Raw genomic sequence first — 12,328 nt, 5'->3', positions numbered from 1 at the left:
GGAGAAAAAAAAACTGTACTTATTCTTCTATTCAAAATATCTGCTATCTGTCAGTTTGAAATTATGAAATAGTCACCATCTGCCTGTCTAGGATTATGCCCAACACTAAAGGTTACAACATTCCAGTTCTGAAAATCAATTCATTCAACCTGATGCTCCCAAAACAGAGAGTAACAGTACATGTACACATATACCATTTGAAATATATTTCCAACATCAATTCACAAAGAAGACAATCCTTTCTTTGAAGTATTGAATAAACTCTATCATCTTCTAGCAGTAGGGAGGATGAGAGTTGTTAATTAACACAACTGGAGGTTATCTGGTTGGAAAAAGGTGACTTTAAATAAAAGGTGACTCCTATCTCTACTGACAGCCATTTAGCACCCAGCCATTTAAAGGATCCCCAAGCTAAAAATTGGCGGCCGCAGCCCATGATGAAAAAGTGCCAAGCTCACCGGAAGCACTTTTTCATCAAAACAAGATGGCGGCGCCTGAAAAGCCAGCGGCCCGGCAGGGACGGTTCCATGGACTGCACGTCCATGGACCGGTGGTTGTGGGACCCTGATTTAAAGGATCAAGCTAAAAACTAGACCAAGAGTCGCCAACCTTTTGGACCTCAGGGACCACCAAACTCATAATTTTAAATTCCGTGGACCACTCATATGAATTTTGACTGATGGTGGCTTGCTGACGTTGGTGGGAAAGTTGGTCCCATATTCCAGAGCTGCAGTAGTCACAGGACTGGCCCTTTCGTCATCCATAGCAGACCGGTGCACCCAGGTGGAGGAGGAGCTGCTCCAGGATGACCAAAGGATCAGTCCTGTGACTACTGCAGCTCTGGAATATAGGACCGACTTTCCCACCACCGTCAGCAAGCCACCCCGGGGTGGATTTCCCTCCCCCGCTGTTGGTCTTACCTTCCAGTTCCAGCTCATGTGGCTCTACTCAAGGTAAGGTTTGCGCTTGGCTGAAGGGTGGGGGCCAGCGGGTGGGCAGGCCTTGTGTTTCTGCGCAGCCTGGATTAATTGCTTTGGGGGGGATATTTTGTGCGGAGCACCAAAATTTTCTCACGGACCACTAGTGGTCCCTGGCTCACTGGTTGGCAACCACTGGGCTAGGCTACAAGTTCCAGTTCCACATAAGGCACGAAGCCAGTTGGGTGACCTTGGGCCAGTCACTGTCTTCAGCCCAAGGAAAGAGGTAAAGGCTTCCAAAATCTTGTAAAAAAAATTGTGAGGACTTGTGCAAGCAATTCAAAGATTCAACACAAGTTGAGCAACTGCAAAGAAGCACCAAGAATTGGGTCAGGGGATTGGAAACAGTTTGCAAGAAATGTCTTTCTTATAGTTCACTCTTCATTTATCACATTTATCCCTTGCACAATATCTTTCCAGTGGCCTCTGTATTTTCACACCCAGATAATACAACACAGAGAGTTGATATCACCCCACTGGTCAAATTTAGATGGTAACCACTAGGGTGAAAGATTAGCCTTGTTTTGCTTCCTTTGCTCTGGCAAGTACATATACCATAGGTAGCCCTCAACTTAAACAGTTTAGGGACCGTTCAGAGTTACAAGGGCAGTGAAAAAAGTGACTTATGAGCATTTTTCACACGACTGTTGTAGCATCCCCAGGGTCATGTGATCAAAATTCAGATGCTTGGCAAGTGACCCATATTTATTATGATGGTTGCAGTGTCCCGGGGTCATGTGATCATCTTTTGGACTTTCTGACAAGCAAAATCAATGGGGACACTGGATTCACTTAACAACCATGTTACTAACTTAACAACTGCACTGATTCACTTAACAACCATGACAAGAAAGTTCGTAAAATGGGGCAAAATGCACTTAACAAATGTCTTGCTTAATAACAGAAATTTTGGACTCTAACTGAAAGACATAAAAAAGTTTTACAGGATTATATATATATAAAGACTAGTGTGGTTTCTTACCTAAAAGGCAACTAAAAGATAATGTACTATAATTGAATAATTACAACGTAGTGAGAAACAGGTTGCATTAATCTTTCTGGACACAGAAAAAGCATTTGACAACTTAAACTGGGCCTTTATGTTTAAAGTAATGGAAAAGATGGATTTTGGATTGGGCTTTATACAGGGTCTGAAATCCCATCTATACACTCCAGAAAGCTTGGTGAATGGAGATTTTACAAAACCATGTGAAATCCAGAAGGGAACAAGACAGAGGTGTCTTTTATCCCAGTGGTGGGCTGCTGAATGGTTGGCAGGGTTCAGGTGAACCTCTACCTGTGATCTCTGGCTGGGCCTGCCCACCCACCTTTGTGCTATGCTTTCCCTAAATAACTGCCTTTCCCCCCGCCCAGGCGAGTTCTGCCCTGATGTACTCACTGGAGCTGCCAATCAGCCCCAAAGCAGTGTGTGCGAGCAAAGTGTGTACGCAGACACGCACGGGCGCTCACGACCAGTGAACCCCTTGTCAACAAAAGTGCAGCCAACTTCTGCTTTATCCCCTTTATTATTTATTCTAGTGTTTGGAACTGTTAGAGATATTAGACAAGATAAGAGAGCAAAAGGACTACAAATTAAAGTGCATATTTACAAATTACATGCACTTGCCAACGATTTGTGCAAGATCCGCTAGAGAACAATGAATATGTTGTGAGGAAAATCAAAATGTTTGGAGAAATGATGGATTTAAAAATAAATAAATCAAAGATGACAATATTGACTAAGAATATAAATGTGGAAGATCAGAAGAAATTGGAATTTAAAACTGGTGTTAAAGTTGCGAAAAAGGTACAGTATTTGGGGGGTTACTCTGAGAAAAATTCTAAGCTTTACAAAAAAAATCTAAAATATGGAAGGAGATAAAAACTGGATTTAAATAGAAGGCAAAAATGACAGTTGTCATTAATGGGAAGAATTTCAGTAATTAAAATTAATGTACTACCTAGAACAGGGGTGTCAAACTCAAGGCCCATGGGCCGGATCCAGCCCATGGGGTGCTTAGCTCTAGCCCACGGGGCTGCCCTGGAAACAGTGAAGGACCAACCTGCGGTGCTTCTGCCAGAGAAAACAGAACTTGGGAGGGCTGCACGTGGCCCTCGAGCCCTTTAAGCTGGCAGAGGGTTGCAGGTAGCTGTCCCAGCCAAAAACGCAGCTTGAGAGCCCGTTTTCGCTGGCAGAGTGCTCAGGCCTCCATAGGCGCCCCTGACATGAGTGATATCAAGCAGGCCATGCCCCGCACCCCCTCAAAGTCAAACACAACCCCAATGTGGCCTTCATTAACAGATTTTGACACCCCTGACCTAGTATATTATTTTTATTTTAGACTATACTGATAATGATTAGAGATTCCATTTTCAAACAGTGGCAGAAAGATAGATCTAAATTTATCTGGCAAAATAAAAAAAATCAAGAATTAGATATAAGCTGCTACAAGATTATAAAGGTAGAAGAGATCTGGGTTTGCCAGATTTTAGATTATATTACAACCCTGTTGTCTGGTATGGTTAAAAGATTGGATAACTTTAAAAAATTCAAGGCTGTTAGACCTCAAAGGTTTTGATTTGAGATTTGGGTGGCATGCCTATCTGTGGTATGACAAAGTAAAAGTTAATATTTTAAGTTCATGATATTAGGCAATCAATAGCATGTGTATGACAGAAATTCAAAGGAAGATTAGCTATAAACTGCCACGTTGGCTATCACCTCATGCAGCACTTCATAGAACAGAGATGATATCAGAATGCAAAATGGATGATGAATCGAGACTTACTGATATTTGAAAAAGAGGGATTCAAGAGAATAATTAATAAATGGTTTGCTTGTGATTGTTTTAATTATTATAAAAAATTTTAAAGATTTAAATTGGATAAAAAATGTTTTGTTTTCACAAAACGAACTAGACATTAATTTATGTTGTGGAGATGGACACTTGATTTCTAAAGTATATAAAATGTTACTCAAGATGAATCTAGGACAGGCCTGTCAAACTGGTGGCCCGCGGGCTGAATATGTCATGCAAAGGCCACGCCCAGGCTGGCTCAGCAAGGACAAAAATGTTACGATACATAACAATCCAGCCGGTGACGCAATTGAATTCGACACCTGTGATCTAGGAGTATCATATTGTATATATTCATTGCCTTGAGATACTTATAAGTAATAAAGGGAGATAAAAATCTAATAATAAAATAAACTTCTTGCAGGGTACATTCTGGCCCTAAACTAAGACATAACCTTCTGTCAAAAGTATTATATTCTTCACACAGTAGAAAGCAGAGCCTGAATTAGGAGCAGTGATTTTTTTCTGTGAAGGGCCACGATTATTTTAGCAGTTGATTTGATGGCAATGGGAAGAATCCAATGGCAATTAGAAATACTTACTAAGCAACAGCTTGTCTCAGCAGCAACCAGCTTACCTTCCTGCACCTGGGATGAGAAACATTCAAGGAATACCTGTTCTGTAGGTTAGACTGGCAAGTCGAAAAACATCCTGGCAGAAGGCAACTGTCAAAATACTTTTGTACTGTTGCGAAGAAATCTACAGGGATATATTCATAACAATGACCAGGAATTAAGTGTAACTTAGAGATTGGAACTCGCCAGATTTAAAGGTAACAGGAAATGTGGCTAACTTAAAAAACAAGAAATTAAGGCTTTAGTGTCATAATAGATACAATAAGTTGATTTTTCCTAAACTGGTTATTGGAGAGTTAAGATTTTCATACATATTCTGTCTACAATGGTGAAAAAACATCATCACTTTCATGCAATAATGGTCAGAGGCTCTAGCTACAAAAAAAGAACCTGAGGGCCACACATTGCTCACCAATGGCTTAAAACTTTAATTCTTCCATAAGTCTATACATATTTTAAGAAGCAGTTTTCAGAATAGGATTTTCTTCTGGGTAAACATGCACAGGATCTCAGCCTTAAGTACTGTTATTATTTCAACCATATAACATCAACCTGTATGGTTACATAATACCTATGTGATCAGCTGCCAACTAAAGCAAGAAACAGCCCTGGAGCTTTTTGGACACATCAGCCAAATTGTGAAATGTCCAACTGTGGAGGCTTTTGTTACATCTTTCTTGAAGTGCCTTAGAGTTTCTTCCAGCATTTTTTAAAAAAATATTGGTCAAGACTTTAGAACAGGGATGTCAAACTGGATTTCTTCAAGGGCTGGATCAGCATTATAGTTCTCTGTGGGACGGCTGGGCGGGGAGGAGATGGGATGGATGCCTTCCTGCAGCACCTGCCAGCCTAAACAGGGCATGCGGGGGCCTCGTGCAGCCCCCCCACACCCCTTTTTGGCTACCAGAGGCACTGTGAGCCAGTCCTTTGCTATTTCCAGGCCGGCCCTGTGAGCCAGATTTAAGCATCCAGCGGGCTGAATCCGGGCTGTGGGCCTTGAGTTTGACACCCCGGCTTTAGAAGGATCTCCAATTTCTGTGAGACAGGATCCTGGGGTACATTCAGGAAAATTTCCAATCTGGATGGGAGAATTCCCCCCTGGTTTTCCACTTCCTAAAAGTGATTCTTCCCAAGTTGGAAATTCCAAAATCCCTCAAACACTATGTCTCAGTAGTGGCTGGCTGATGGTCTATTGAAATGGATATGTCCACTAAAGTCGAACAATGCTAGCTTAATGAATTCTCTCCCATGGAAGAGAGCCTCTTTCCTCCATATAGGAAGGGAGAACCATGGGCATAGGCATCTAAAGAATCTTGCTTTTATGAAGATGACAAAACAATATCATGCTGCAAGTTCCACTTTATTTGGAGGCATGTGCAATGTCATTTACAGAAGAAGATGGAGTTTGTTTTTTCTGATGTGATGCTACCTTTGCCATTCAGTTCCATCCAGGTGATGCTGACATCATTCATCTGCAGTCTACTGTTGGAAATTTCCTTGAATAGGCGAGATCAGGTACTCCATTTAACAAGTTAAGATTATTCTGTTTATCTATCTGCTTTTCGAGGGTAAATGTTAGAAAAGCTTAACTGGAATTACTTAATTTAAATGCATTCATTATACTATTAATATCCTGAAACAAAGCATTTTTAGAATTGGATTTTTTCCCCACAGAAAAATATTATTTAAAAAAATATTGCTTTTTTATTAAGCAAATGTAATAACAACCTAAAAATAAAACCAAATTGAAAAATAAACTAAACAGAAAAAGGAAAAGCCCCCTCCTGCAAAAAAGGAAGAAAAAAGTGAGGCTGATACTCTGGGAGTATTATTTTTATATAATTGAAGAAAGTATAAACATTAAGCATCAGTATTTATCAAATCCAAATGGTAATAATTATAACTAATAATTACATTATCCAGTTGCCCTGATTCTATCCCAAATTAAGGGGTTACAGGGTCATAAAAAAGGGGGAATTATATTATTACTTATTACCAATTTCTAAGTACATTAGTAATATCACTAATAAATGGCATCCACATTTAACTAAATCTATTTTTATTATAGGATTTTAAAACAGTTTTATTATCAAGTTAATTTTTCTGCCAATGCAATTTCCTTCATTTTATAAGAGCATTGTTTCAATGATAGTTTCATTGGGAGTTTCTCAGTAACAAATCTGAGTCCTAGCACTAAAAATTGATTGGATTTTTATGTAGCATTTTTATATCACAGAAAATTATAAAATTGTTTGCATACATATTGCTAGGCATATGTATAATTTTACAATTTATCATTTATGTATAAATTAATACTAATAGAATACTAGAGGAGCAATTGATTTACCTATTAGCTCTAATGGATTTAAATCTTTAGAAATAATAATTTGCTGCAATTAAATTGCTACTTAGGACACAATTTAAAACTTGACAACCTCATTTTTTATCATGAGTAGGAAGAAAAGGAAGAGCAGAGTGCCTATTCCTGCAATTTTTTGTTTTTTTTTCCAGATACTCCCTATATCAGAACCTTCTAAGTAGGCCACAAGAATATCATCATGTATTTGTAAGTATAAAAAAAGAATATCATTTTGGATGATAAGAAGTCAAAGCCCTACTAAACACACATTTAAAACTATCCTTAGAAGCTAAGATAAGAGAGAAACATTTTTCTCCTGTCAATCTTCTCTTAATCCATTCCCCTGTTCATCCTCAAAAAAGTTAAGAGAATAAATTTGTCCAATTCAAGGAATGGCATGAAAGAGAATGCTACTGAGAATGCAGAGGGAACGGAAATGAACTCCAGCTTGATTTCAAATAAAACAAGCACTATCTGTAAATCATACAAATTGTCTAGTTAATTTCATTCAGAGGATTCTATAGTGATAAATCTCTGATCTTTTACATGTCATCCTCGATTTACAACAGTTCATTTAGTGACTATTCAAAGTTACAATGGCACTGAAAAAAGAGACTTATGACCGTCTTTCACAGTTACGACCTTCGAAGCATCCCCATGATCATATGATCAAAATTCAGATGCTTGGTTCGTACTTATGACCGTCCCAGGGTCATGTGATCCCCTTTTGCAATCTTTTAACAGGCAAAGTCAATGGGGAAGCCAGATTCCCTTAACAACCAGGTTACTAACCTATCAACTGCAGTGATTCACTTAACATCTGTGGCAAGAAAGGTTGTAAAATGGGGCAAAACTCACTTAACAAATGTCTCACTTAACCACAGAAATTGTGGGCTCAATTGTGGTCATAAGTCAAGGACTACCTATCAACTAACTGCCGGAATCCTGACACTACCTGTAGTAGTACAAGAAACTTATCCATTTTATATCATCTTTTTTTCTATCAGCCACATCAGATCTAGGAAGCTTTAAAATAGTTGGGCAACAGGATTTGAATTCCGAACTTGAAGGATTGCAATGAACTCTTTAAGGATGTATGTGAATCTACCCCAACAAATTATTGAGAAATTTTACATAAGGAGTACAGAAACATCAGTTGTATGGCAGGGAATTGTCCAGGCAGCTGCCAGGAGTTGATGATGCTTTTCAGGCAAAAAATTAAAAATAAAGTTCCAGTAAATGATTGTCTTGTAAGTATGGCAGTAAAAAAATAAATTAGTTTTGTTTGCTTTTAGATAACTTAATTCAGTCTCTTGATTCAACTAATCTGGCAAGTCAGAAAAATGAACTTCAACACTATCATCATGTGCTAGGTCTCCTTTTTCCAATTGTTTCAATTCTGAATCACAGACCATGCAATGTGCAATTTATCTTATTCTGAGTTCTGATTTGTACATAGTACCAAGCATCACAGTTCAACAAAATGAAAAAGATAGGAAGCTTCAGAATTATACAGAACCTATGTTCCACTTCTCTTTCAGATTGAATGTTGTTTAGCTCTATGTGAGAATTTTAGACTGTTCTTGATTTAACTTTAGTGAAAACAAATAAATATATAAATTATAATTTAAAATGACTTGCCTTCACTAACTGTAGTTAATACCAATAATGATTAGCACAGTTTGAACATCATGATAACATTTAGTCAAAAAACAGAACAGATTTTTTAAATTATTATTTTTTTTGCTTTTAAGCAAAAGAGGAAATGCACTCTAGATAAAGCATTGAGGAAAAAGAATAAGGGACACAAGCGCAACAAAGGAGAAAATCTTTGAGGAAAAACAAGAAAAATTGCCTGAGCCCAGAACAATGTTCCTGTTTGCTGCAGTGCTCCTTTTGTATGTCAGTCTCAACTGAAGCAGTTTATACATTTATAAATAAATACAAATAAATAAAACAAGCTGGGAGAGACAAATGAGAAGAAAATGTTTCCTCAAGGTAAGCAAGAAGTGGAAAACAGCCAAGAGTGGCTGAAAGAAAAAACATGTTGCCTTTGAGAATCACTGAGTGCTTGATAAGAATCCCTGGATTTAGAAGACCAGTCTACCTGTAGTTGAAAAAAGAAGAGAAAAGCAGAATACAATTGCTAGAAACCATTAGGTGCTTTAGAATATTTCCTGAGAGGCTAAGGTGCACTTCTAGTGCTGAAAGTGGTTGAGTGAGACAAATTTTTAAGTTCTGTGTTGGGTACAAAACAACTATGACTCCGGACTACAATAAAATGAGCACACAACCTTATTTTGCTTCTTCCTATCTCTCCTCAGCTGAAAAGGGTAAAAATAACAAATCCTCTTTTCATCCTGTTTTTAGAGGAGATCACAGAACACGTTATGCTAGGTTCTTAGACTAGCTGGAAGTAGCACCAGGCTTTCATGTTGAAAGCAAGCAGAAGGCAGTAGGGTCCAACTTTTTCTGGGCCAAGGGCCATATCTGCTCTCTAAAGTAGCATGTGACGAATGCACGTTGGACAGTAATAGGTGGGAGTGGTGAAAAAAACTCCATAAATTTGATTTTATATCAATTTAATTAAAACAAAATAAAGTTAAAGCATTTACTCTACAAGCATGTATTTAATCATTTTGCCTATTTCTCAAATTATATTTTTAATACAGCAACTTTTAGAGGCATGGGTTACATCTAGCACATCTGAAGGCTAGCTGATGCCTCAGAGGTTTTGCACTTTTGATACTAGATGACTAATCTTGAACATGTAGAAACACATCATTCCCTCTATTTACAGAAGGCTTCTAGATAGAAATTCACAATTATTTTGAGCAGTATATCAAAGAAAGTCAAAGCACTTTGATATATGACTTGATAGCACCATTCTAAGACTCTTCTTCAATTGTTAATAAAGAGCTTCCACAAATATAGCTCATCTGCAGGGCCACATATTCAGTCCAGCTCAAGACTGTACAATTCCAAGCTCCTTTAAGTGAGAATATCTATTCTGGTTCACCAGGGAATAAGGCACCCTAAAATCTAAGACATGAATGAGAGGGACAGTCTTTGTAGATAAAGATGTCTTTGCATTTTACCCCCACTGTATGAGGAGTCCATAAGAGCTGTGCAATATTGGAGTAGGACTAAATGCATGGTCCTTCATTTATGTTGTATTTCTAGATCCTCATCTGAAAGGGCTATATGTTTTTTCTTGTATTCTTGGAAGTTCTACACAGATTCTTTATCTCATTCTCAGACTAGGCTGGCATGCCTGTCTCCAAGAAAAGCAAAAGAGAAAAGTGAGAAATTTGTGTAGCATTTGGCCTTTGTTTGCACAAAAACACGACCATGTTCTCCAGATTCTCAAAGTTGAGAAGAGAACTTGATGAATGGTTTTCAGTTGGGAAGAAGAATATATGAATGTAAAGAAAGCAGAAGAGACTAAGGGAATCAGATTGGAAGAAAAAGAATAAGGGTAAGGTAAAAGCACTTCCATTCCTTCATTACAAGAGACCAGAAATGAGTCTTATTAAACCCTTCTTTGTTAAACCCTTTTTACTGAACAGGGTTTAGTCCAAACCCCTTTAATATGACAAACTGTACTCAACGAGCAGTCCTTAATGGTACATCTACATGGAGGAAAGTAAGCAGTGGGGTACAAGGTTCTGTCTTAGGCCTAGTACTCTTCAATATCTTCATACGTGATTTAGATGAGGGAATAGAAGGGGAATTGATCAAATTTGTAGATGACACTAAACTGGCAGGAATAGCCAACACCCCAGAAGACAAGCTCAGGATCCAAAAAGACCTTGACAGACTTGAACAATGGGCCCTATCCAACAAAATGAAATTTAATGGGGAGAAAAGCAAGGTTTTACACCTGGGCAGGAAAAACCAAAAGTACAAGTACAGATTAGGCGAAACCTGGCTCAAAAAAGTGAGAGAGACCTTGGAGTCTTAGTGGGTGATCACTTAAACATGAGTCAGCAATGTGTGGCAGCAGCCAAAAATGCTAATACAATCCTTGGTTGTATAAACAGAGGTATAGAATCAAAATCATGTGAATTAGTACTGCTTTATAAAGCCTTAGTAAGATCACACCTAGAATACTGCATCCATTTGGTCACAACATTACAAAAAATGTTCAGAATTTGGAAAAAGTGCAAAGAGCAAATAAGATGATTAAAGGCCTGGAGACTAAAACATACTAAGAACAGTTGCAGGATTTGGGTTTGGCTAGTCTAGAGAAAAGGACTGGGGGGGGGGGGGAGTCATGATAGCACTATTCCAGTATTTGAGAGGCTGCCACAAAAAGGAGGGAGTCAATTTATTTTCCAAAGCACCAGAGGGCAGGACAAGAAACAATGGATAGAAACTAATCAAGTAAAGAAGCAACCTGGAATTAAGGAAAAACTTTCTAACAGTGAGGACAGTTAACCAGTGGAACAGCTGGTCTTCAGATGCTTGTCTTCAGTGCTTCATTATTCGAGGTTTTTAAGAAGAGACTGGACAATCACTTGTCTGAAATAGTATAGGATCTCCTGCTTGGGCAGGGAGCTGGACTAGAAGACCTCCAAGGTCCTTTCCAGCTCTATTCTGATTCTAATATTTTAGAATTAGTCCTTAGAAAAGTGGAGACAAGAATAGGAATGCTGCCGATTCACACTTCCAAAAAGAAAGGGGATAAGACTTGAATGAGACAATGCTAGGAAAACAGTACCAAAGTTAAAAAACAGTTGGAAGAACTACATAATGAAAGATTAGAACTATTAAAAAAGACAGGGGGCGAGGTAGAGGAAAATTGAATTGTTCTTCATAAGAATGAAAACCAACCAACAGGAGATGAAATGACATCAAAGGTAGCTGGAAGAAAAGCCATATTGGAGGGCTCTTTGAATTAGTCCCTGAGAAAGAAAGTGTGAAGGAAACAGCTGGAGTGACACATAGACTAACTTTACTTGTGTACAATCAACTTTAAACATCACAAAACCAGAAGTCAACTACTGTGTTTTTAAAAAATTAGCAGGATTCCTTAAAATAATGAGATATGTATCAAGCAATCTTGAATAAGCATCCTTTTGTAAGAGCAACAGACGACCCTTAAGACCTGCTTGTCCAACATGGTTCACAATAATCTCAGCATCCAGATCAGACCCTTCACAATTGTGATACACAAGTGGACTACAATCTACTTTTTCTTCACCATTACTGGAACCATGAGACTAGCTAGGGTTACCACAGAACAGCAGTGGTAACACAAGATTCTGGGGATTTTGCTTTGTGGGGATGCAGAATGGAAAGATGGAAGAAAGACCACACGGTGAAAAGAAGCTTATCAGAAAAAGATGGGCACTATCAGAGGAAGGACTAAGAACAAAGGGAAGTGAATTTATATGTTGAATAATTAATCCAACACTCTGAAATCTAAACTAGCATTTACTATCATTCTGAAATATTTCTGAACATAAAATTTATGTTGTGATCAGCAAAAAATAATCTGATTTTTCAGGTTGCCATATTAATTTAATAAATTATATACCCCCTTTCCAACTCTAT

General features: G+C 38.2%; 1 protein-coding gene across 9 annotated transcripts in view; it reads right to left on the bottom strand.

The window, feature by feature from the left end:
• Window positions 1–12,328, bottom strand: part of SMARCA4 (SWI/SNF related BAF chromatin remodeling complex subunit ATPase 4) — a 79,092-nt gene that overhangs the window by 65,962 nt on the left and 802 nt on the right. The window lies entirely within an intron of this gene.

This window comes from Notechis scutatus, chromosome 2 (genome assembly GCF_049901735.1).
Source record: "Notechis scutatus isolate UNSWTSFEM ecotype Mainland chromosome 2, rNotScu1.2, whole genome shotgun sequence".
NCBI classification, from domain to species: Eukaryota; Metazoa; Chordata; class Lepidosauria; order Squamata; family Elapidae; genus Notechis; species Notechis scutatus.
The sequence above is the reverse complement of the archived record's forward strand: the minus strand, read 5'-3'. Positions and strand labels throughout refer to the sequence as shown.